At 48.9% G+C, this 22530-nt stretch overlaps 1 protein-coding gene across 3 annotated transcripts in view; it reads left to right on the top strand.

Annotated features, from left to right (window-relative positions):
- The window catches only part of RPH3AL (rabphilin 3A like (without C2 domains)), a 137224-nt gene that overhangs the window by 88388 nt on the left and 26306 nt on the right, over window positions 1-22530 (top strand). The window lies entirely within an intron of this gene.

Here is a 22530-nt window from a genome sequence, read left to right as displayed (position 1 = left end):
TTTAAAGGATACTCTGGCTGCTGTGTTGAGAATAAATTATAGACTGTAATATTAGAGCTAGTATCATGATATTTCATCTTTCTTATTTAACATTACCCCAGATATTTCAGTTCTTCACTTGTGACCCTTAGAAGTTTTCACCTTTAAAAATACATACATTTTACTCTTTTCTGATTTTAAGATTAATGTGGATCATTGACACAATGTGTAGAAAGCATAAAGAAATACAGGCACCCCCAAAATTCATAATCTTACCATCCAGAGGCAATCACTGGTAATGTTTGGCATAATTGCTTTCTTTTTTCTGTGTCTTTTTTTTCTCTGTATAGTTGAACCTCTGTTTTAAAATTAACATTTTAACGTAAGCACTTCTCAGTGTAATCAATAATTCTTTGTAAACGTTCTGACATATGGATATTCTGCTAATTTAGGCCATCTGAGTTATTTCCCTTTTTCCTTCTCACTGCTAATTGCTTTATATATCTGTGTACTTAGCTCTTTGCCCACATTTGAGATTCTGTCCTCAGAAAGGATACTTAGAAGGGAAAAATAAACATCAGTACCCACAGTCCCCCTTTTAAAGTGTATTTGTTTGCTTTTGGCTGTGCTGGCTGGCGCTGTGCATGGGGTTTCTCCAGCTGGGGCGAGTGGGGACTGCTCTCTGGTTGTGCCGCGTGGGCTTCCCATCGTAGTGGCCTCTCTCGTTGTGGAGCACAGGCCTCAGGAGTTGCAGCACACAGGCTCAGTAGTGGCGCACAGCCTTAGTTGCTCCAAGGCATGTGGGATCTTCCCGGACCAGGGATCAAACTCATGTCCCCTGCACTGGCAGGCAGATTCTTAACCACTGGACCACCAGGGAAGTCCTCACTCTTTTCTTGAGATATTGCTTTTGATTTATAGTTTGCTGGTATGTGCAATCTTAAGTAATGACATGTGGACAGTGTATTTTCTGAGTCTTTTGCTAGTCTGATGATAGCTGTTGCTTTCATACGAAAAAAGACAATGTCTTGACTGATAATGCAATTGATGACCATCTTTCCCACTCAAAATTCTGTGAGTTTGCTGTCTGTTGTCTAACTGATCGCATGAGCAAAGAGCCACCATGAGGGAGGGGAGGCAAACGCAGCAACTAGGAGAACTGGTACTCAAGGAACTAGAAAGAATAGTGAGACTGTGAGAGAAATGTTTGAATTTTTAATTTACTGTTCATTTTTTTTTTTAACTGCACCATGCAGCTGATGGGATCTTAGTCCCCTGATCAGGGATCGAACCTGTGCCCCCTACAGTTGTAATGCAGATTCCTAACCACTGGACCACCAGGGAAGTCCAAATAAGTTTTTAAGTTGGGTAAAAGAGATAAGAGAAGCAATAGAAATCAAATTGAACCAATAAGACATTTGAAAAATGAGCAAGCAAATTTGGGGGGAAAAAAAAAAACCAAATGAACCATTTTCCTTTCTAAAAATGAAAAATGTTATTAATGAACTTGAAAACTCAATCAAATGATACTTTGGTAATTTTTTAGACCAGTAAACCTTGTCATTCCCATTAACAGCCACAGATGTTTCCTTATCATTTGCTTCTTATTAATTGTTTTATTCTTTTTGATCCCTGGTTGGCACTCCCAACAGCCAGGAGTCCCTGGCCCCTGATTTCCACTCTACTAACTGCCATGAAGATGATGTTTCTGTGACCACATGAACTACAGTCTTTACCTAATTAAATCAGCTGCTGATATAAGCATTCAGCCAGGCAGCTGCCTGTCCCACCTCATTGCCTTTCCCTCTGTGAACGGGCATGTTCCTTGGTCACTTTCCTGATTTCCTTGTTGGTAAATGAATAAACTCTGATATATGTTCAAGATTTAAAGACACAGAAAAGGGACTGAGACAGCCCTGAATAGACTGTTTCGTTTGTTTTCGTATTTGGCTGTGCCGGGTCTTAGTTGTGGCACTTAGAGCCGTCAGTCTTCATTGTAGCATTAGGGACCTTGAGTTGTGAAATGTGGGGTTTAGTTCCTTGTGAGTGAAAGTGTTAGTCACTCAGTTGTGTCCAACTCTTTGCAACCCCATGGACTGCAGCCCACTAGGCTCCTCTGCCATGGAATTCTCCAGGCAAGAATCCTAAAGTGGGTAGCCTTTCCCTTCTCCAGGGGCTCTTCCCCACCCAGAGATTGAACCTGGGTCTCCTGCACTGCAGGCAGATTCTTTACTGTCTGAGCCACCAGGGAAGTTCCCTGGCCAGGGGTCAAACCTGGGCTTCTGAATTGAGAGCAGTCCAGTCTCAGCCACTGGACCGCCAGGGACATCCCCGGTGGACCTGTTAACTAACACATCAGACACCCCCGAGGAACCCCAGGAGGGACCTTGTGACCCAGAAAACAGGTTCCAGGGTGCAGTGTACGTGACAGGATGCAGGGAAGACAGTTTCCAGGTGCAGGTAGATACATGCCCTGAAGCCAAAGCTCAAACAGGAACCGGCAGGCAGACGAGATCTGAGGCTCAGCCTGGTTTTAAAGTCAAGAACGGAGACATGAGGGAGAAGTCTAAAGCCAGGCTTATGCTTTTATTCCCTTTTTAATAACCTGGTATATCATTTATGTCTACATTTGGAAATTAATAATTTTATCTGACTAGGACTAGGTCATTTTCATTGATTTTTGTCTAGGACAAAGGTATTTGGGTCTTCGATTCAGGAAAGCTTTTCAATTATGTTTTTGCTTACTGCTTTGTTCCGAAACTCTTCTGCTTTCTTTTGGGGAGCACCTTTTAAAAGTTTATTGTTTTTACTTATTTGGCCCTGCTGGATGTTCACTGCTGCATGCAGGGTCTTTAGTTGCAGCATGTGGGATCTTGGAAGGTCCCCCTGGAAGCACTGTTAATTTGAAGAGTACATTTCCACTCTCTGTCTTCTATATTCATCATTTTCAAGTTCTTCTTATTTTTCTCTTCATCCTGAAAAATCATAAAGCTTTTCACGTCATTGACTCTTTATTTTTGGTCTAAGTTTGATGGTTTCCTGTGTTTGGTCTTGGTGGTTGCACCTGTGCCTTCAACCCCCTTCTGATACTGTGAGCTCTGCAGGCCCAGGGTTTACCTGAGGCAGCTCGAGCACCATCCACAGCCCGTCTCCTTTGTCTGGGATTCTGCTCCTCCTCTGAGGCACTTTCACTCTGCTGGGACCTGGCCCTCTGGCCATCAGAACTAGGGAGGACTTGGAAAACTGCAGCCAGTTGGTTTGGCTCTCCCCTGCTGCTGCTAAGTCACTTCAGTCCTGTCCGACTCTGTGCGACCTCATAGATGGCAGCCCACCAGGCTCCCCCGTCCCTGGGATTCTTCCCACAATTGAGCTTTACTTGAAGAAAATATACCTTCCCAGATGCCACTCACCATTGCCAGCTCCTTCCCATCCCACCTAGTTACTTTCTGGGAATCTGTGTCCCATCCATAAAGGCAGAATTGGAGGAGGGAGGGCACTGGAAACTCGTAGACATACTACACCAGGAAGGCCACCTAGGGGCAGACCTGATCCTGCACCCTGACCCCTGCCAAGCAGACAAAGGTAGCCGGTGACACCCGTTTCATCCATCCCACTTGCCTGTCTTCAGAGGGGAGCCTGACTGTAGGTTGACCGTCAGATCGCTTCTGTGCTGGCGTCTGTGTGCCCTTGATTCACTTGCTTTCTCGGGTGTGTTAGTGCAAGCTGGAGAAGGACTGCATGGGAGCTTCTAACATGACGTTGCAAGCCAGAAATTTATGTCATTGATTGTTTAGCCTGTAATCCAATTCATTTAAAAAAAAAAAAAGACTCACTCAAAATGGTACTGTAATCAGGGGGAAAGTTAATTGGAATCTAGATTCTCCAGGAATCTAGAAACCATTCCTCCAGCCTCTAAAATGTCTGCCTTTGGAGTCAGAAGACTTCTATGAGGATGCAGGCATGCTCTGAGGGGGATGAGCTAGAAAGGGGAGAAGAGCAATTTATAAGTAATGGGAAGCTGATTAGTACAATTAGAGCATTCCTCTCCACTCAGCGTCCGTCCGCTGTGCTTTCCCTGTTTCATTCCGCATCCTGATTATAACTCATCAGAGGCCGGGCTGCACCAACACTCACTGTGTTTCCCCGCAGTGCTTTGCATATAAAAGGTGCTCAGAGGGTTTGTTGATTGAAAGACATTTGCAAAAGAGGAAAGCTGGCTCCTTGTTTTGGAGCACCTTAGGACCTTTCCCCAGCAGGGCTTTTTGATTTCCCTGAAGTCATCACAGAGGACCCTGGCTGGGGTCCCACAGGGCCCCCTGATGCTAAGTCTGTGTCTCGTCCTCTGGCCCCTCTCTCCTGCTTGTTGATTGACTAGAAGGAGGAATGTGGCTTCACATGCTGGTTTTTCAATCGTCTCAACCCACCCTGCCTGGAGGGTGACCAGAAGACAGTTAAGGCCCTGGCGGGGAGGGTCCATCTTGGCACAAGCCTTCAGGAGGCTGGGAGGATCAGGGGCTTCCAGGCCCTGTGCCAGCGCCCGTGGGAAGCAGCCATGCCAGCCGAGCCCAGCAGCCTCGTGGCACCTGGCTCCCAGGCGGGCGGCCCGTGCTCACTACAGGCTGCCATCTGCTTCCCCACGCTGCTTGTCTTCTGGCCCTGCTGTTACTTGCAGTTTGGATTTTAGCTGCAAACAACTTTGCCAGAGAGCCCCTCCGGAGGCCTGTGAGTGTGCTCAGGGGTGGGTGGCTGGCGCTGGGGTGAGCGGGGGCGGCTGCCTGAGTGCCCCACCATCTGCGTCTGGCTCACCCTGCGCTGCTGGCACTGTGGCCCCAGGGGACCCGGATGGTCACACTTCCTCAGTGTATTGGTCACCTCCCACATGCCTCGGCTCTGCCAAGCAGAACTGCTATCACTGCCGGTCCCTGGCCTCCCACGCAAGCAGAAGCAGCAGGAGGAGGAGGGTCCTGGGACCCCCAGTTTCCCCTTCTTCCTCTGGGGAGGCAAGTGGTCTCCCACCCTCTCCCTGCTCCTTCTCAGGGTGCCTACCTGAGCCTGTGTCCACGCACTGGAGGAAAACCTTAGTGCTCTGAGATGCTGTCTGATCCAAGAGGGAACGCGCTTTCTCACTATTGCGCTCTAGTCTGCTGAGCCCGGTGTCCTACCTGGGAGTTTAATCTGGTTCTGAGTAGCGACATGAACTCCGCACCCACTGCAGGCCGGTCAGTATCTCACTTCATCTGATCACTGGACAGATGTATTCCTGATGTCTCATGTGACAGATGGGGAAACTGAGGCTTAGATAAAGTAGCTCACTTCCCCAGAGACACTAGGTAGTAATTAACAGAGCCAGGGGTTGAAGCCGGTGTTGTCGTTCAGTTGCTCAGTCATGTCCCCTTTTTGCAGCCCTGTGAACTGTAGCACACCAGACTTCCTGTCCTTCACTATACCCCTGAGTTTGCTCGAACTCATGTCCATTGAGTTAGTGATGCTATCCAACCATCTCATCCTCTGTTGCCCCCTTCTCCTCCTGCCTTCAATCTTTCCCAGCATCCAGTGAGTCAGTTCTCCGCATCAGGTGGCCAAGTATTGGAGCTTCAGCTTCAACATCAGTCCTTCCAATGAATATTCAGGACTGATTTCCTTTAGGATTGACTGGTTTGATATCCTTGCTGTTCAAGGGACTCCCAAGAGTCTTCTCCAGCACCACAGTTCAAAAACATCAATTCTTCAGTGCTCAGCCTTCTTTATGGTTTAAAGTCTCACATCCATTCATGACTACTGGAAAAACTATAGCTTTGACTATAGAGATCTTTGTTGGCAAAGTGGCGTCTCTGCTTTTTAATATGCTGTCTAGGTTTGTCATAGCTTTTCTTCCGAGGAGAAAGTGTCTTTTAATTTCATGGCTGCCTCTAAAACTCTAACAACTCTACTATCTATCCATTCATTCACTCATTCATTCATACAGTAGTCATTGACTATTTACTACGTGCTAGGCACTGTTTTAGCCCCTTGGAAAATAGCGATGAACAAATCGGCCAAACATCTCTGCCTTGGGTTTACATTTTAGCAGGGACTGGGGGAAGAGAGAAGGAATAGAAAATAAACATAGCCAGAGTAATAGCTAAGCAAATTGTGTATATAATATATATATATGTTAGAAGCTGCATGGGAAGAAGAGTAGAGCAGAGCAAAGAGATCAGGAGTGTGGCGTGTAGGAAGGGGAAGAGGTAGCTATGTTGAAAGCAAACCAGCCACCATGACACACCTATAAAGGTGGCTAATATGTGTGTGTGAGTTTTAAATTTTTATTTACTTATTTATTTGGCTGCATCAGATCTTAGTTGTAACATGCAGGATCTAGTTTCCTAACCACGGATTGAACTCAGGTCCACCGCATTGAGAGTGCAGAGTCTTAGCCACCGGACTGCCAGGGAAGTCCCAGGATAGCTAATGTTTAAAAGCAGGAAATAATAAGTGTTGGCAAGGATGTGGAGAAATCTGAAACCTTGTGAATTGATTGTGGGAAATTAAAATAGCACAGCCATGGTGGAAAACAGTATGGTGGCTCCTGAAAAAATTAATGACCTAGCAATTCTGCTTCAAGACGAACACCCTAAAGAGCTGAAAGCAGAGACTCAAGCAGATAATCCCAGTAGCCTAAAGGTAGGAGCAACCCAAGCATCTACCGTGGGGTGGACAGATAAACAAAGTGTGGCCTATGCCAATTATTATTCATATAATTGAGCCTTAGAAAGGAATGGAGTCCTGATACATGCTACAGCATGGAAGAACCTTGAAGATATTATGCTAATTGAAATAAGCTGGACACAAAAGACACATATTGTAGTGTTTCCATTTATTTGGGGTTTGTAGAATAGTCTCATTCATAGAGATAGAAAGTAGAAGGGTGGTTGCCAGGCGGGTGGGGAGAAATGAGGAATTATTGCTTAGCAGACACAGAGTTCAGAGAAGGCAATGGCAACCCACTCCAGTATTCTTGCCTGGAGAATCCCAGGGACAGGGGAGCCTGGTGGGCTGCCGTCTGTGGGGTCGCACAGAGTCGGACACGACTGAAGCGACTTAGCAGCAGCAGCAGCAATAGACACAGAGTTTCAGTTTGGGAAGATGACAAAGGTCTGGAGATGGGACGTGGGGACACACGACAGTATAGACACACGTGGTGTCCCTGGACTGTACACGGAAAAATGGTCAGAAAGGCAAATTTTATGTTACTGTATATTTCATTGTGGAAAAAACAGCGGTAGGGAGACTAGATAGGGTGGGCTTCTTTGAAGAAGAGCTGCTGCTGCTGCTAAGTCGCTTTAGTCATGTCCGACTCTGTGCGACCCCATAGACGGCAGCCCACCAGGCTCCCGCGTCCCTGGGATTCTCCAGGCAAGAACACTGGAGTGGGTTGCCATTTCTTTCTCCAATGCATGAAAGTGAAAAGTGAAAGGGAAGTCGCTCAGTCACATCCGACTCTTCGCGACCCCATGAACTGCAGCCCGCCAGGCTCCTCCGTCCATGGGATTGTCCAGACAAGAGTACTGGAGTGGGGTGCCGTTGCCTTCTCCATTGAGGAGGAGAGATGGGAGCAAAGATGAAGGAGGTGTAGCAGGGAGGCTGGTGACTCTCAGGAGAAGAAACAGCCCAGGATGGGGCCACCCCCAGTGCCCGTGTATTCCCAGAGCAACACGGAGCCACTCCCCACCTTCCACATGGAGGGTCCTGGGTTCCCGTGAGGCAGGTGTGGGAGGGCTTGGTCCGCAGAGGCTCTTTGGCCTGGGGAAGTGGAGAAGGGAGATGACATGGTGCAACAGGAAGCCTTCAGCCCAACAGGAACAGCGCCAGCAGGTCCTAGCATTTGTCTGTCCCACCACTGGATGCCCCTCCCACTTAGCAACGCACGTGCTCAGCGGTCCACAAGGGTGTGAACCCTGTGGCCTGTGTGACCAAGCTTGAGAATAAGGAGGCCTGGCCCAGCTTCATTGTCCCTGTCCTCCGTTGATGTGGCACCATCCTGACACCAGAACCTGCTTGTCCTCTCCTCCTCTGTTGAGTCTGCATGACCTGGCTTACCCTGCTATGACACCCTCCTCTGCATGGCCCTAGGGAGGGAGGTGAAAAGCTAGGGCCAAATCTGAATGTGGTCATTTTCTTGCATGGATCTGGATAGAAATTTGGATAATCAGATTTTCTGGCCCGTTTTTCAGATGCCAAACAATGTTGGCTGGTGCGATTTCCCCAGCCGGCTGTCTGGTACATGCGGACCGGGAAGTGAGGCTCCATTCTTTAGGAGCTATTTATTAAGCTTCTAGGCAGTGCCCAACCCTGAAATACACACCCATTCCCTCTCCAGAGGAAGTAACTCAAGGCACGTGTCCGCCTGCAGGGCCAGAAAATTCTTCTGTGAGAAACAGAAGCCGAAGAGAACCGGCCTTTGTTGGGGTCCTTGTCTGGGCCAGACGTGGGGCCCTGTGTCCTCACTCCTCCAACTAAATGGAAGCCCTGGCACCTTACGTGAAGGTCCAAGGTGGCAGAGCAGAGCGTGCAGAGCCTGGGCTGACAGGCTTCTGCCACTGGACAGGCTTCCTCCTCCTGATTTTTACTGCCCTCAGGAGTCAGCCTTTCTATTCCAGGATGGCCCTTGGGCTGGAGGGAGACAGGACAAGTGAACGGAGGTTTCCCCCTCAGTGGCCAACACAGTGATCCCCTCTGTCTGGGGGACCCCTGGGTCCCTGTCCTGCTTCTCCTTGCCCTGACTTTGTAAGTTGTTACATCCCAGCCTGAGCTAACACACCCACAGCCGAAGCCCAGCCTGGCCCTGACTCTTATCTAACTACTTACATCCCTGAACCTGGTTTTGAGCCCCAGTACCTGTTTGTTCTCTTGACCCTTGAACCTTGCCCGCCGCTCTCAGCCCCCTCACCATCAACCGGAGTGTCGTGTCATGGCCGTGGACCCACTCCCAATGTTCCCTGTTTGCAAACTAAATCAGAGAGGTCTGTGTGGTAGGTGACCTGGCTGGTGCATCTCAGCGTTGCACCTGGCACCTCTTCCATGTCATCTACGTGTGATGCTCAGCCTCACACCCCACCCCTACCTGTACAGCCTGGAGAAACCCTCACACCCCAGGGAAATGTGTCCAAGAATGCATATAGCAGCATCTGTTGTAATAGCCAAAAACTGGAAACCACCCCAATGTCCTTTCATGGTGGAATAGATACATTCCAAAGGATGAATTAAAAACCCAACAGGCTGGGACTTCCCTGGTGGTCCAGTGGTTAAGACTCCATGCTCCCTATGCAGGGGGCCCAGGTTCAATTCCTGGTCAGTGAACTAGTTCCCACATGCCAAAATGAAGAGTTTGGATGCCACAATTAAAAAAAAAAATCCCACATCCCACAATTAAAGATCCCACATGCTGCAACTAAGACCTGAAGTGAACTGAAAGTCACTCAGTCGTGTCCGACTCTTTGCAACCCCATGGATTATACAGTCCATGAAATTCTCCAGGCCAAAATACTGGAGTGGGTAGCCTTTCCCTTCTCCAGGGGATCTTCCCAACCCAGGGATCGAACCCAGGTCTCCGGCATTATGGGCAGATTCTTTCCCAGCTGAGCTACGCACAGCCAAAGAAAAAATAAATAAAAAGAAAAAAAACAATGAGCAAAGGAAGAAACAAGTAGCTAAAGAAAAAATACACAAATGACTCAACAATATGTTGTTCAAAAACAGGTAATAGTAAATGTGTTACTTATAAGTGCATACTAAGAACTTCCCTGGCTGTTCAGGGGTTAGGAATCTGCCTGCCAATGCAGGGAACACAGGTTCAGTCCCTGGTCCCAGAAGATTCCACGTGCAAAAGGGCACCTAAGCCCGTGCATCACAACTACTGAGCCCGCTTGCTGCAATGGCTGAAGCCCACGCACCTAGAGCCTGTGCTGTGCAACAAGGGAGCCCACCACCGTGAGAAGCCTGCACGCCACGTGGAAGAGTAGGCCCTGCTTGCAGCAGCCTAGAGAGAGCCTGCTCGTCGCAGTGAAGACCCGGTGTGGCCAAAAACAAATAAATAAAAAGAAACTTTACATAAGCAGTTTTTTAAAATAGAAAAGCAAAAGATTGCTTCACACGAGATTCCAGATGGTGGTTACTTCTGGAAGCAACGCAGGGACAGCCTACAGGGCTTTCTCAGGTCCGGTCATGTTTAATTTCTTAATGAGTTCACAGGTGTTTACGTGAATGTGGTTCTTTGAAACATACTGTGTTTTCATACACTTTGGTATGTATGCTAGATTTCACAGGCACACACCCAAAAGTTAATGAGAGATCACCAAAAATCAGACCCAAAACAGCTTGAATCAGTGATATGGAGAAAAGCCTTTAAAATCTTCCCGGGGAGTGGCGGGGAGGTGGGGGGGAATAAAACAAAAAAAGAGCTAAAAACAATAACAGAGACAATGAGGAATCTGGAAGACAGAGAAGATGATGGAACCTCAGAATATAGGTTTTCCCCAAGAAGGAACAAGACCGATTGGAAATGAAGCAGTAATCAAATCCATAACTGAGAAAGGTGTCTGTGATTTCAGACCGCACACCCAGGAAGACCCATGAGCCCTACCGTGTAGCGGTCAGCCCAGAAACTGTTTCGTGTTGGCTTCAGAATCTGTTTCTGAGACTGTGTTTACATACAGGCATGTTTGTTGTTCTGGGAATTGAATCAAAATCATGGAGCTCCTCTGAAAAGACCTGGTTGAGTATAATTGGCCTGTCCAATTTTCTGATTCCAGCCCTATTCATTTCCCATGCACAGCCCACTCCATCTGGGAACAGAGGCTGGCTTTGGAGCCAAACACCACCATGGCTCACTTGCCCTCTCTCAGATCTGTGCTGGAACAGGGAAGATAGTTAAATATTTGGTATGCAAAGGGATTTCATGCTGCATGCAAATGAAGAGTAAAAGGAGGTGGGTGGACAATGTTGGCAAAGCAAGTAATTAAGAACAGTTGTGGAAGGGACTGCCCTGGTGGTCCAGTGGTTAAGAATCCACCTTCCAATGCAGGGGCCTCGGGTTCAATCCCTGGTCCTGGAAGATTTCACATGAGGCAGGGCACCTAAACCTGTGTACCACAATGAGAGATCCCGCATGACGCAGCTAAGACAGGTGCAGTCAAATAAATATTAAGATCATGGCATCTGGTGCCATCGCTTCATGGCAAATAGAAGGGAAAAAAGTGGAAGCAGTGACAGATTTTATTTCCTTGGGCTCCAAAATCACTGTGGACAGTGATTGCAGCCATGAAATTCAAAGACGCTTGTTCCTTGGAAGAAAAGCTATGACAAACCTAGACAGCATATTAAAAAGCAGAGATATCACTTTGCCGACAGAGATCCATCTAAACAAAGCTATGGTTTTTCCAGTAGTCATGTATGAATGTGAGAGTTGGACCATAAAGAACCCTGAGCACCAAAGAATTGATGTTTTCAAATTGTGGCACTGGAGAAGATTCTTGAGAGTCCCTTGAATTGTGGGGAGATCAAACTAGTCAGTCCTAAAGGAAACCAACCCCAAATATTCATTAGAAGGACTGATGCTGAAGCTCCAATACTTTGGCCACCTGATATGAAAACCAGACTCACTGGAAGAGATCCTGATGCTGGGAAAGACTGAGAGCAGGAGGAGAAGGGGGCGACAAAGGATGAGATGATTGGATGGCATCACTGGCTCAATGGACATGAATCCGAGCAAACTCTGGGAGATAGTGAAGGACAGGGGAGCTTGGCGTACCGCAGCCAAAGGGGTCATGGAGTCGGACACGACTTAGCAGCTGAGCAAAAACAACAGAGCAGTAGTGAAAGCGTCATTCTTCTCTGTGGATTTGTTACACTTGCAAGACCATCCTAGACCAAGGAGAACACAGTCTCTCTGGAACCAGAAAGAGAAGGAAGACAGGGGGCTCTGTTCTCAGTGACTTCTAGGGACCTTTCCATGCTGCAGATGATCTGGGAGATGCAAGGGCTGGGGAGGGGGGGAGGTGCCCCCGGGGGCCGGGGGAGAGGGTGAGGCCAGAGCTGAAGGTTGGCCTGCCTGTCCCAGATTTTCTCTCTGACTCCGGGGCACTTGCTCCACAACCATCACGAGCCCTTATTGGATGCCACCTCCCTCTGGAGCTGCCAAACGTTCCTCACCAGTCACTGTGCAGAAACCTCGCCTCCAAGAACCCCTCACCAGGAGTTAATGGCAGCCACCGCATTTCCTCCAGTTTTGAAATAATCTAACCAAGGTGTTTCAATTATCTGTCAAGAAAACAGATTGCAGCAAGAAGACATATTCTGTGGGTGCTTTTTTTTTTTTCTTTTCCGCTAGGCTAGCAATTGCCTGCCACCCAGGCTGACCTGGTTGCTCAAAAACCCACTTGAAATGAAGGGGAAATTTGCTCAGGCCTTGGGGAGGGCTCCCACTGCAGGGCTGAGCGAGGAGCTGCTCGTGTGGGTGGGGAGGTAGAAGAAGGGGCAGGTGTGTGCTCTCTGGCTTTGCTGGAGCTTAATTTCTCTGGGTGAGGCTCAGGCCTGGCCCCCGTAGGCAGAGCCTGAAAGGCAACTAACAATACTCAGGAAGGTGGGGTTGTATTTTCTTGGCAGGAGGAGCTTGTTCACTCTGACTGGGGCCCTAGGGTGGGTTGGGGGATGATGGGGACTTTCTCACTGGCTCACCAGCACACACACATGCACGCACGTGCACACACACACACACCTGATATGTTTTCAGGCGTTAATCTTTAAATTGCAAATATGCAAATACTCCTGGGAGAGGCCTCCCTTAACTTTCCCCTACACCTCAGTTGTTAGTTAGCACTTTACTTGGCTGCACCGGGTCTTAGTTGTGGCATGTGGGATCTAGTTCCCTGACCAGGCATCCAACCCAGGGCCCCTGCATTGGGAGTGCAGAGTCTTAGCCACTGGACCACCAGCAAAGTCCCTGGAGCTTATTTTAACTCATCTGTTGGTCAAATGAACGAGACTTTTGAGCCATTTTTTAGGCAGATTGGATGCATCTCTTTTCAGTTTTTGCCGATAGGATTCACGCACCTTTGGGTGATGAGAAGCATAGCCCTTTCTGATTATAGAGGCGGGAGGAGATGTCATCCTTGGCACATAGAATAGCAGTGATGCCGTTTCCATGGGCTGCCTCTGGTTATACACGTGTAACATGAGCTTGCAACCTGATCCTGCCCCTCACTCCTCACCCTAAATAAACCTACACAGTCACATCCATGCTACAGTCCACTCACGTGTCATAAATGCCAAGTCTCCATCCCGCTTGAATAGGGTAGCCGTAAAGGTAGTTGTTTGGGCTTCCCAAGTGGCTCAGTGGCAAAGTGTCCACCTGCCAGTGCAGAAGTCATAGGAGATATGGGTTCGATCCCTGGGTCGGGAAGATCCCCTGGAGGAGGAAATGGGAACCCACTCCGGTATTCTTGCCTGGAGAATCGCATGGACAGAGGAGCCTGGCAGGCTGCAGTCCACAGGGTCGCAAAGAGTCGGATACAACTTAACAACTAAACAACAAAGCTAGCTGTGAAGTCGGGTGGTCTTAACCTGGTTTGACTGGGCAGATAGCGTTTCTGGCATAAAATAATACTGAAAACACATGTGCACATTACCTTAGCACATCTCGTGTGCCTTGCTCGATATCAGCTTGTCACCGTCAGCAGTAACCATGGCTTTCCAAAATCAGCTTGTCACCACTGAAACCTGGTCAGAGGGCGCTGCCCAGCAGTCTTGAGAGCAGCGTCTCTTCCAACTAATAGCATGGTGCCCCAGGCCCTTCCTGTTTTCCGAGGGATCCAGTTCTCCCTGCCTTTATGCTGGGAAGCCCTGAAGTGAAGTGAAAGTCACTCAGTCATGTCCAACTCTTTGCGACCCCATGGACTATACAGCCCATGGGATTCTCTAGGCCAGAATACTCAAATGGGTAGCCTTTCCCTTCTCTAGGGGATCTTCCCAACCCAGGGATCGAACCCAGGTCTCCCACATTGCAGGCGGATTCTATACCAACTGAGCCACAAGGGAAGCCCAAGAATACTGGAGTGGGTAGCCTATCCCTTCTCCAGCAGATCTTCCTGATCCAGGAATTAAGCCAGCATCTCCTGCATTGCAGGCAGATTCTTTACCAACTGAGGCTATCAGGGAAGCCCTGGTTCCCTTTAAAACGCTGCCCAGGGCTTTCTCATTGTCAGAATTCTGACTCCTGGAGGTGAGGTGGGGGCAGTGACATTGGAGAGGAAGCTTGTCTTTCTGCAGGGGTAGAAAGATCAGTGTTGAGAACTCATACTGGTATTTTCAGACTAACCATAACTTGACAAAGCCTTCCCATCTTGCTCCGCTACAAAAATTTTAATTACTGCTTTCCTTTTCTATCAGCTTTTCTCCCTTAAGCACATCCAGATTCAATATACCAGCCATAGAGTGTTCTGACTCCCCATGTGTCCATCTGCCAAGCAGCCCAGGGATTTAATAACATTGACATCCAATTACCAATCTGTTACACTTCAACTTAAATCAAAGTAATACCTGCCTGTGCTTTTTTTTAAAAATCCAGTTGTGCTGATGGGCTTATGCTGGAGAAAGGCAGGGGCCAGATAGTCACCTCCCTCACCCAGCCCATCACATACAGACCACTTGTGTTAGTTCATGTGCTGGCTCCTGCCATGACTTTTTAAACAAAACACTGTTGTTGCTCTTTTATTTATTTTTACATTTATTTATTTATTTTTCTTTTGGCCAAGCCGCACAGCTTGTGGGATCTTCCCCAACCAGGGAATCAAACCAGTGCCTTCTGTATTGGGATCACGGAGTCTGCACCATCAGGGAAGTCCCCCCGTTTTGATAATACATGATACCTGGACATTTCCAAAGGAAAATGTTCCTAGTATATTTTTAACTCTTCATGTCTTAACACCATGTCACATTTTGAGTTACCGAATATTTGGATCATGACTTTCTGGTATGATTTTTAGTTTTTCCTGGAGTTTTTTTATTAACCTTTTTTCTCACTGATAAAAGAATAATGAAACTCTTTGTCTTTTTATGCAGCTTCTTGACTTTACCTTGCCTTTTCCTGTCAGAAACCCCGCCAGACCCTTTTCTAGCTCCAGCCTGTGCTACTTACTGAGCGCCGTCTTCATGGCATTTCCCTTTGACTCACTTCCTAAGTTGAAGACACTGTTCCAGGACTTTATCTTCCTCTTTCTTGTTTTTCCCTTGTGTTTTGCTGGAGCCCATCCCGAAGTACCCCAGTTCGATTCCTGGGTCAGGAAGATCCGCTGGAGAAGGGATAGGCTACCCACTCCAGTATTCTTGGGCTTCCCTTGTGGCTCAGCTGGTAACGAATCCACCTGCTATACGGGAGACCCGGGTTCGATCCCTGGGTTGGGAAGATCCCCTGGAGAAGGGAAAGGCTACCCACTCCAGTATTTTGGCCTGGAGAATGCCATGGACTGCATAGTCCATGGGGTCGCAAAGAGTCAGACACGACTGAGCAACTTTCACTTTCAATATAAAATAAAGTTAAAAGAAAATTCCATCATGAGAGCCCCACCTTTATGACCTCATCTGAACCCAATTACCTCCCAAAGGTCCTCATCCCTAAATATCATCACTTTGGAGGTTACGGCTTCAACATGTGAATTTGCGGATAGGCCACAGTTCAGCCCATAGCGCCCTCTGAGATTCTGTGCGTCTCATAAGTAACCTGGGTTACTTAAAGCCTTGAAATCTGGACACACGTTCAGGAGTCTCAGCTGATGTGTATCTGTTGGGCATCTTGCGTGTGATAGCAGGTGCTGGCTGACCTCGGGGGCCCCTGCCGGCAGGGCATTTTCAATCTGGTGAAAGAAACAGGAAAATAGGCATTCCCGACAGTGTGTGAGCACTGCGGTGAGAGACCTGCACGACGCTGTGGAAGCTTCTGGATAAAAGCACTTTCCTAAAGGCTGGATTTCATTATCCCAGCCCAGGGAAGGAGGAAGGATCTGCTTGTAAAAAGGTCTGGAAGCATGAGACAGCTTAGTGTGGTCCAGGAGTGGGCATGGCTGTGTCGGCTGACCCCCGGGTGTGAGGGAGAGAGGAGGCTGGAAACTAGGCTGGGGGTGAAGGGGGGCACTGAGGTCTGGGCTCTTACTGGCTTTGCCGTAGAGTCTAGACTGCCTTTTAGAGCTCCTGAGAGGTCAGCAGGGGTGGGTGTGTGGGTGTGTGTGTGCGTGCGTGTGTGTGTACGCGTGTTTAGGCAATGGGGTAGGGAGAATGTGTATGTGTGCACACCTGCGTGTGTGCGTGTATGTTTTTGTTCAGGTAATAGGGTAGGGAGGGCTGTGCTGTCTCCCTGCCAGGTTGGGTTGACCCTTTGAGAGCCACCCAATAATGGGCCATTTCACGTGGCTTTTCAAGACTGGAGCTTGTTAAGCAAACAGAACACGGTCTCCCTGAAGGCAGAGTCCCACGCTCTGTCCCCTGGGGGCAGTTCGTTTGCTTTGCCTTCTTGGTTTGTTCATTCAGTCCCTCAGTCAGCACAGGCTCCCTGCTGGGTCCAGGGAATGGGTGGGGGCGATGTGATGATTCTAGCACAGCCTGCTCTAGAAGAGCCTGAGCTCCTGAGCTGGATGAGGGGCTATGGCAGCAGAGGCGCCCTGACTCTGCACAGAATGTCCCAGAAGGCTCCCATGGCGAAGCGTCCCTGCCTCTTGGAGCCCAGGATGAAGGGCACTCCAGGTGGAAGGAACATCATGTCAAAGACCACAGACGATCCATGGGGTGACGGGCAGAGAGCATGAACAGCTCACCTGAGTTCACATATGCACACTCTTGAGGTGGGGAGAGGCGGTAACACAGGGAAGGCAGAGCAGTGGACAGGGTCAGAGGTTTTAGGCCGCCCCGCCCTCTCATCTTCCCCCAGGCCCTTCCCCCCCAATCCCCGCCTGCCCTCCTATCCAACAGGGTCTGTCAATTACCACCTTCTCCAGCCAGCGCCCTTTAGGAAATGCCGATGATGAGCGATTGTTATCATGGTAATTAAAATTCCCTGGGAACAGCTTGGCTAATATCCACCAGTATCTGCAGTCAGCTTGGCCGTGAGCTGAAATCGGAATGAACGCCTCGAAGAAGAGCTCAGAGCGCTGAGCAGTGCTCGGGGAGGATTTAAGGCTGAGGCCACCCACCACCCACCCCCTACCCCCCACCTCCTGCAAGTGCCACGGGGGCTGTGTGGGTCTTTCCTCATTAAATGGCGTTCCCAAGGCTGGGTGTTTTGCTGCCTTTATCACAGTGAACCACACGTGAGGAACAGAGCAGGACTCTGGAGAATCTCATGGCTTCTCTAGAAAGCAAAGGTTTGCCCCATCTGTAGCGGGTTAATTTCCATGGAGCGCTCTTCCCAACACTGTTCTTGGGGAGAGGGTCAAATATTGATGCTTGACTGTGGGTGATGGGCTTGGATGCACAGAGCAGAAATCACGTGATGAAAAGCTCCTTCGGTCTGTTTTGCAGGGGAGGGCTGTGGGCGGGGCAGTGAGGAAAGAGAAAGTGAGGACAGGTATGGGCTGGTGTGGGGGGAGGGGAGATGGCTGATCAGAACTGGGATTCTCCACCCCTTACCAGTCCAGCTCTCCCACGCAGAAGGCATTTTCCAAAACCCGGACAGTGTCTTGAATGCACCTGTACATCATGTGCCTCGCATACCAGGTTACGTGCCTGTGTGCTCTCACCTGACCCCCCCTACCCTCTCCCTCCCCCCACCCCGCCTCCCACCTGGAGTTATCAGAAAGTGCTGCTCCTTTAGCTGGTCCGGGATCCTCAGCCAGTCTGTCTGATCTCTGCCCATCTCAGTAGTATCCAGCCTTCCACTGGGACTGCAGCAGAAACAGACAGACTGAAGCCCAGTGAACTGAACTCACCTGCCCACTAGACCCCAGGGAGGCACTGCAGGCCCGGCAGACCTGTAGGGCCATGGCCCCTGCTGAACATAAATATTGGGGTGAATTGTATGAAATTGGCAAGGGTTTTTACAGGTCAAAAATAGTTAAATACAAAAAAAATAGGTTGAATAGCAACAGTTTCATGCAATTTAATCTAATATTTTGGATCCTATGCTCTTTATCCTGTTTTCCAAAAGAATTTGACTGATGAATGTTTTTTAAGTGGGTGATAGGGTGGATCATTGCAACAGGAAGTGAAGCTGATGGTGTGAGTCCCGCTGGCTGTGATGTGCCAGGGCAGGCAGGGGCAACTGGGGCTGTGGGTCTCCCTGGTACTTGAGGAAAGACTGGGAACACGTGGCTGCCTTGTGCCCTGGAGGTCACGAGTCAGGAAGGCTCACTGGCACGTCCTGCTAGGCACTCCCTGTTTATTCCTCTTAAATATGAAGTGGCAAATCCACTTGATTAATTACAAGAACTTGGATGAAACCCTCAGGCCCCATCCCCAGGAAGGCGCCAGACCTTATGGATTGGGACAAGCTCCAGCGAGCAACCCATGCCTGCCAATTCAGTCGTTCAGCCAATGTTAATGGAGCACCTACTGTGTGTCAGATGTGTTCCAGGAGCTTGAAGATCAACAGTGAGCAGAGGTGCCCTGGGCCTCCCCACTGAGTGTTAGACTTTTGTGGGAGAGACAGATAAAAATAAAGGACCAGCCAAGGGACTTACCTGGCTGTCCAAGACTTTGTGCTTCCAGTGCAAGGGACACAGCTTTGATCTCTGATCGGGGATCAAACTAAGATTCCCACATGCCTCATGGTATAGACAAAATGTTAAATAAATAAATAAAGGACTTACCAAAAGGTGGAAGCAACCCAGTATCCAATGGTGGATGAGTGGATAAAGAAAATGTGATATGTACATAAAACAATATTATTCAGCCTCAAAAAAGAAGGAAGTCCCATACTGATGAACCCTAAGGGCATTACGCTCAGTGAAATAAGCCAAATACTGTATATACTTCAAAAAGACAAATACTGTATGATTCCACTTAATTCCTAGAAAGTAGAACAGTGGTCATCAGGCCCAGAGGGAGAAGGGAATGGGGACTTGTTTCATGGGTAAAGTTTTAGTTTTACAAGATAGAGTTTTGGAGATGGGCTACCCAACAGTGTGAATGTCCTTAACTTACTGAACTGTATACTTAGAAATGGTTTAGAGGGTAAATTTAGAGCATAGTGTGGGGTCCTGCCCCACTGGGGAACTGACTTTTCTTCCTGGAGAGCAGGCTGACAATATGTGTCATCTTAATGAACACACATCCTTTGACCCAGCAGTTCATCTCCTGGGAATACTTCCTCAGGCAGTATCCGAAGCCTGTCTCTTGGTGGGTGTGTCAGGGTGTTGGTTGCAGTGCTGTTCAGAAGCGTGAAAAATAGGAAACAATTTAAACATTCATCCAATGGTGGGGCGGAGGGTGATTTAACTAAGTTTAATAAATCCAAACCATAGTTTGATATAGAGACCATTACAGTATTTATTAACACAGAACAACTGCTATGATATATAGTTAAGTATCATAGAATAGCGTCTACATGATTTATTCTCCCAAAAAAGGAAGGAAGGAAGGGGGAGGAGACTGAATTGGGTACATGCCCAGGGAAGGGTGTAGGAGAACTCACAGCCCAGTGTTGAGCAGGGCTCTATCTGCGTGGCTGTCTTCGTTATGCTCTCTTGTTATTGTCCTAATTTTGTACATGCTGTGCTGTGTTTAGTTGATAAGTCATGTCCGACTCTCTGCAACCCCATGGACTGTAGCCTGCCAGGCTCCTCTGTCCATGGGATTCTCTGGGCAAGAATACTAGAGTGGGTTGCCATGCGCTTTTCCAGGGCATCTTCCCAACCCAGGGATAGAACCCAGGTCTCCCTCATTGAAGGCAGACTCTTTACCAGCTGAGCTACCAGTGAGTGAGTGAGTGAAAGTCGTGTAGTCGTGTCTGACTCTGCAACCCCATGGACTATGCAGTCCATGGAATTCTCCAGGCCAGAATCCTGGAGTGGGTAGCCTTTCCATTCTCCAGGGGACCTTCCCAATCCAGAGATTGAAGCTGAAGCCAGGTCTCCTGCATTGCAGGTGGATTCTTTACCAGCTGAGCCACGAGGGAAGCCCAAGAATAGTGGGGTGGGTAGCCTATCCTTTCTGCAGCAGATCTTCCTGTCCCAGGAATCAAACCGGGCTCTCCTGCATTGCAGGAGGATTCTTTACCAATTGAGCTGTGAGGGAAGACCCTAATTTTGCTTGCTCTGTATGTATTTCTCAGGAATAATATAAATAAAAAAAGACAAAGCAGCAACCATGGCTGTTTAGGGAGGCAGTGCAATGCAGGTCCTAAGCCTGCCCAGACCCCACCAGTCACAGAGGGTTTGCCTCACTTGGTCTCCCTGAGGCTCACACATGTGGAGGCAGTAGGTTGGGTGCCAGGGGAGGGCAGGCAATGCCAGCACTGTTGGATGCCCAGGCCTCCGCTTAGCAGAGGGAGGCCAAGTAAGCCCCTCGCCAGCTTCCCCATGGCCTGTTGGGCTTGGGCACCTGGTCTCAGGAGCCACGCAGCAGCTCTGCAGGAACAGGGTGGCCTTGACAGTGACTGCTTGTGTTTATTTCCTCTCCCTCTGTGGCACTTCCCTGCCCTCTAAGCATCCAGACCCTTGGTGTCCATGACGCTGATGATTGACCTACTGAGGATTTATCACTCACAGCCACAATTTAGAGAGCCCCTGCCGCACATCTTTAGACTGTTGAGATGAGACTTTAGGACCTCTGGTGTGAAGTAGAGGCCAACAGAATGGTGAACTGGCATTGGGCAAGTTGCTTAATTTGTCTAAACCTCAGTTTTCTCATCTGGAAAATGGGGATAATAATAGAATGTCCTCAAGGAACCGGTATCACTGGATGCCTCTGGGAATGGGGGAGGAGACATTTTGATTTCACACTTTGTGAATTTTAGATCTTGTGCGTACATTACCGATTCAAAGAAATGAATACATATTGTAGGAGGGCTGCGAGAGGATCAGAAAGAGCTTTCTAAGGTGGCTCCATGAAGCATTCATCCCGCTAGATGGGTTCTGTGTTATTCAAGTGTAGTGTCAGTCACTCAGTTATGTCTGACTCTCTGTGACCCCCTGGACTGTAGCCCACCAGGCTCCTCCGTCCATGGGATTTTCTAGACAAAAATACTGGAGTGGGCTGCCATTTCCTCCTCCTGGGGCTCTTCCTGCCCCAGGGATTGAACCCCAGTCTCCTGCATTGCAGGCGTATTCTTTACCGTCTGAGCCACCAAGGGACAGAACGTAACATTATTATGTTATTCAGGAGCCACACCCAAAAACAGGCCCTTCTGCACAGGGAAGCTGGAAGGGAGGGCTGAGTGACTCGTGCCTGGGACAGGGTTTGGACTCCGTGGTCCTGTGGCTGTCACTCTGGAGCGTAAGGAGGTAACTGCCATCTACTTGGAAAAACAGGCACACGTCAATCCACGAGTGAACAGGAAGTGCTGTACCATGAAGTGCGACAGTTAAGGTTTTGGAGACCCGTCACCAGGACTGAGTTTCTGTAGGAAAACTTGCTGGGTAGGTTCCACGTGGGAAGCACTACGTCTCCTTTTGCCCTGTTGGAGATCATTGTGCACGTTTTTTGTGTTAAAAGGCTCTGAGAAGTCCTGCAGTAACAGCTTGGTTTACTTGAGTGCTTCCCACTGTACAGTATGTGGTGCGTGATCAGGGACTCTTCTTTATTTTTTTTCTTTTGTCTTTTTGGCCCAGCCCCTGCTAACACCCCACAGAAGCAGGGTGGTGCAGAGGGTCAGGGAGGGGAAACTCTGTCCTCCAGAGAATGAGGGCAGACTCTGGTCTTCTGACTTTTTAAAAAATTATTATTATTAATTTTTGACTGTGCCTGGTTAGCAGTGCTATGAACGGGCTTTCTCTGGTTATGGCGCATGGGGACTCCTCCCTAGTTCCAGGGCTCGGGCTTCTCGTTGCGGTGGCTTCTCTTGTTGTGGAGCACAGGCTCTAGGTATACAGGCTCAGTAGTTATGGCGACTGGGCTTAGTTGTCCCACGGCATGTGGGATCTTACTGGACCAGAGATCGAACCCATGTCCCCTGCATTGGCAGGCAGATTCTTAACCACTGGACCACCAGGGAAGTCCTGGTCTTCTGATGTGAGATTGTCCCTCTTGATCCCCTGGTTGCACGTTCGTCAGATGAGAGGAGGAGGGTGACCGTGAGGGTTGTGGGCACCATGTCTATTGAGTGGCTGCTCTGTGCCCGGCCCCGGGTTGTGGGGATTTACATTCACACGTGAGCCTGACCCTCTTGGCCACCCTGGGAGCCAGCGCTGCTCCTGCCTCCCACCTGCCGAAGATGAAACTGGGGGTGGGGGGGCAGTCAATGCATCCAGATCTCCGGGCTACGGGATGACAGATCCAGGATTCAAACCCAGCATGGCTGCTCTGACCCTCTCCGAGGTTCCTCTTCTCCGAAAATGTCAGGGCCTTCCTTCACACACTCCTACTCTTCTT

The sequence above is a fragment of the Oryx dammah genome, unplaced genomic scaffold (genome assembly GCF_014754425.2).
Source record: "Oryx dammah isolate SB20612 unplaced genomic scaffold, SCBI_Odam_1.1 HiC_scaffold_8, whole genome shotgun sequence".
Classification (NCBI taxonomy): Eukaryota; Metazoa; Chordata; class Mammalia; order Artiodactyla; family Bovidae; genus Oryx; species Oryx dammah.
The sequence above is the reverse complement of the archived record's forward strand: the minus strand, read 5'-3'. Positions and strand labels throughout refer to the sequence as shown.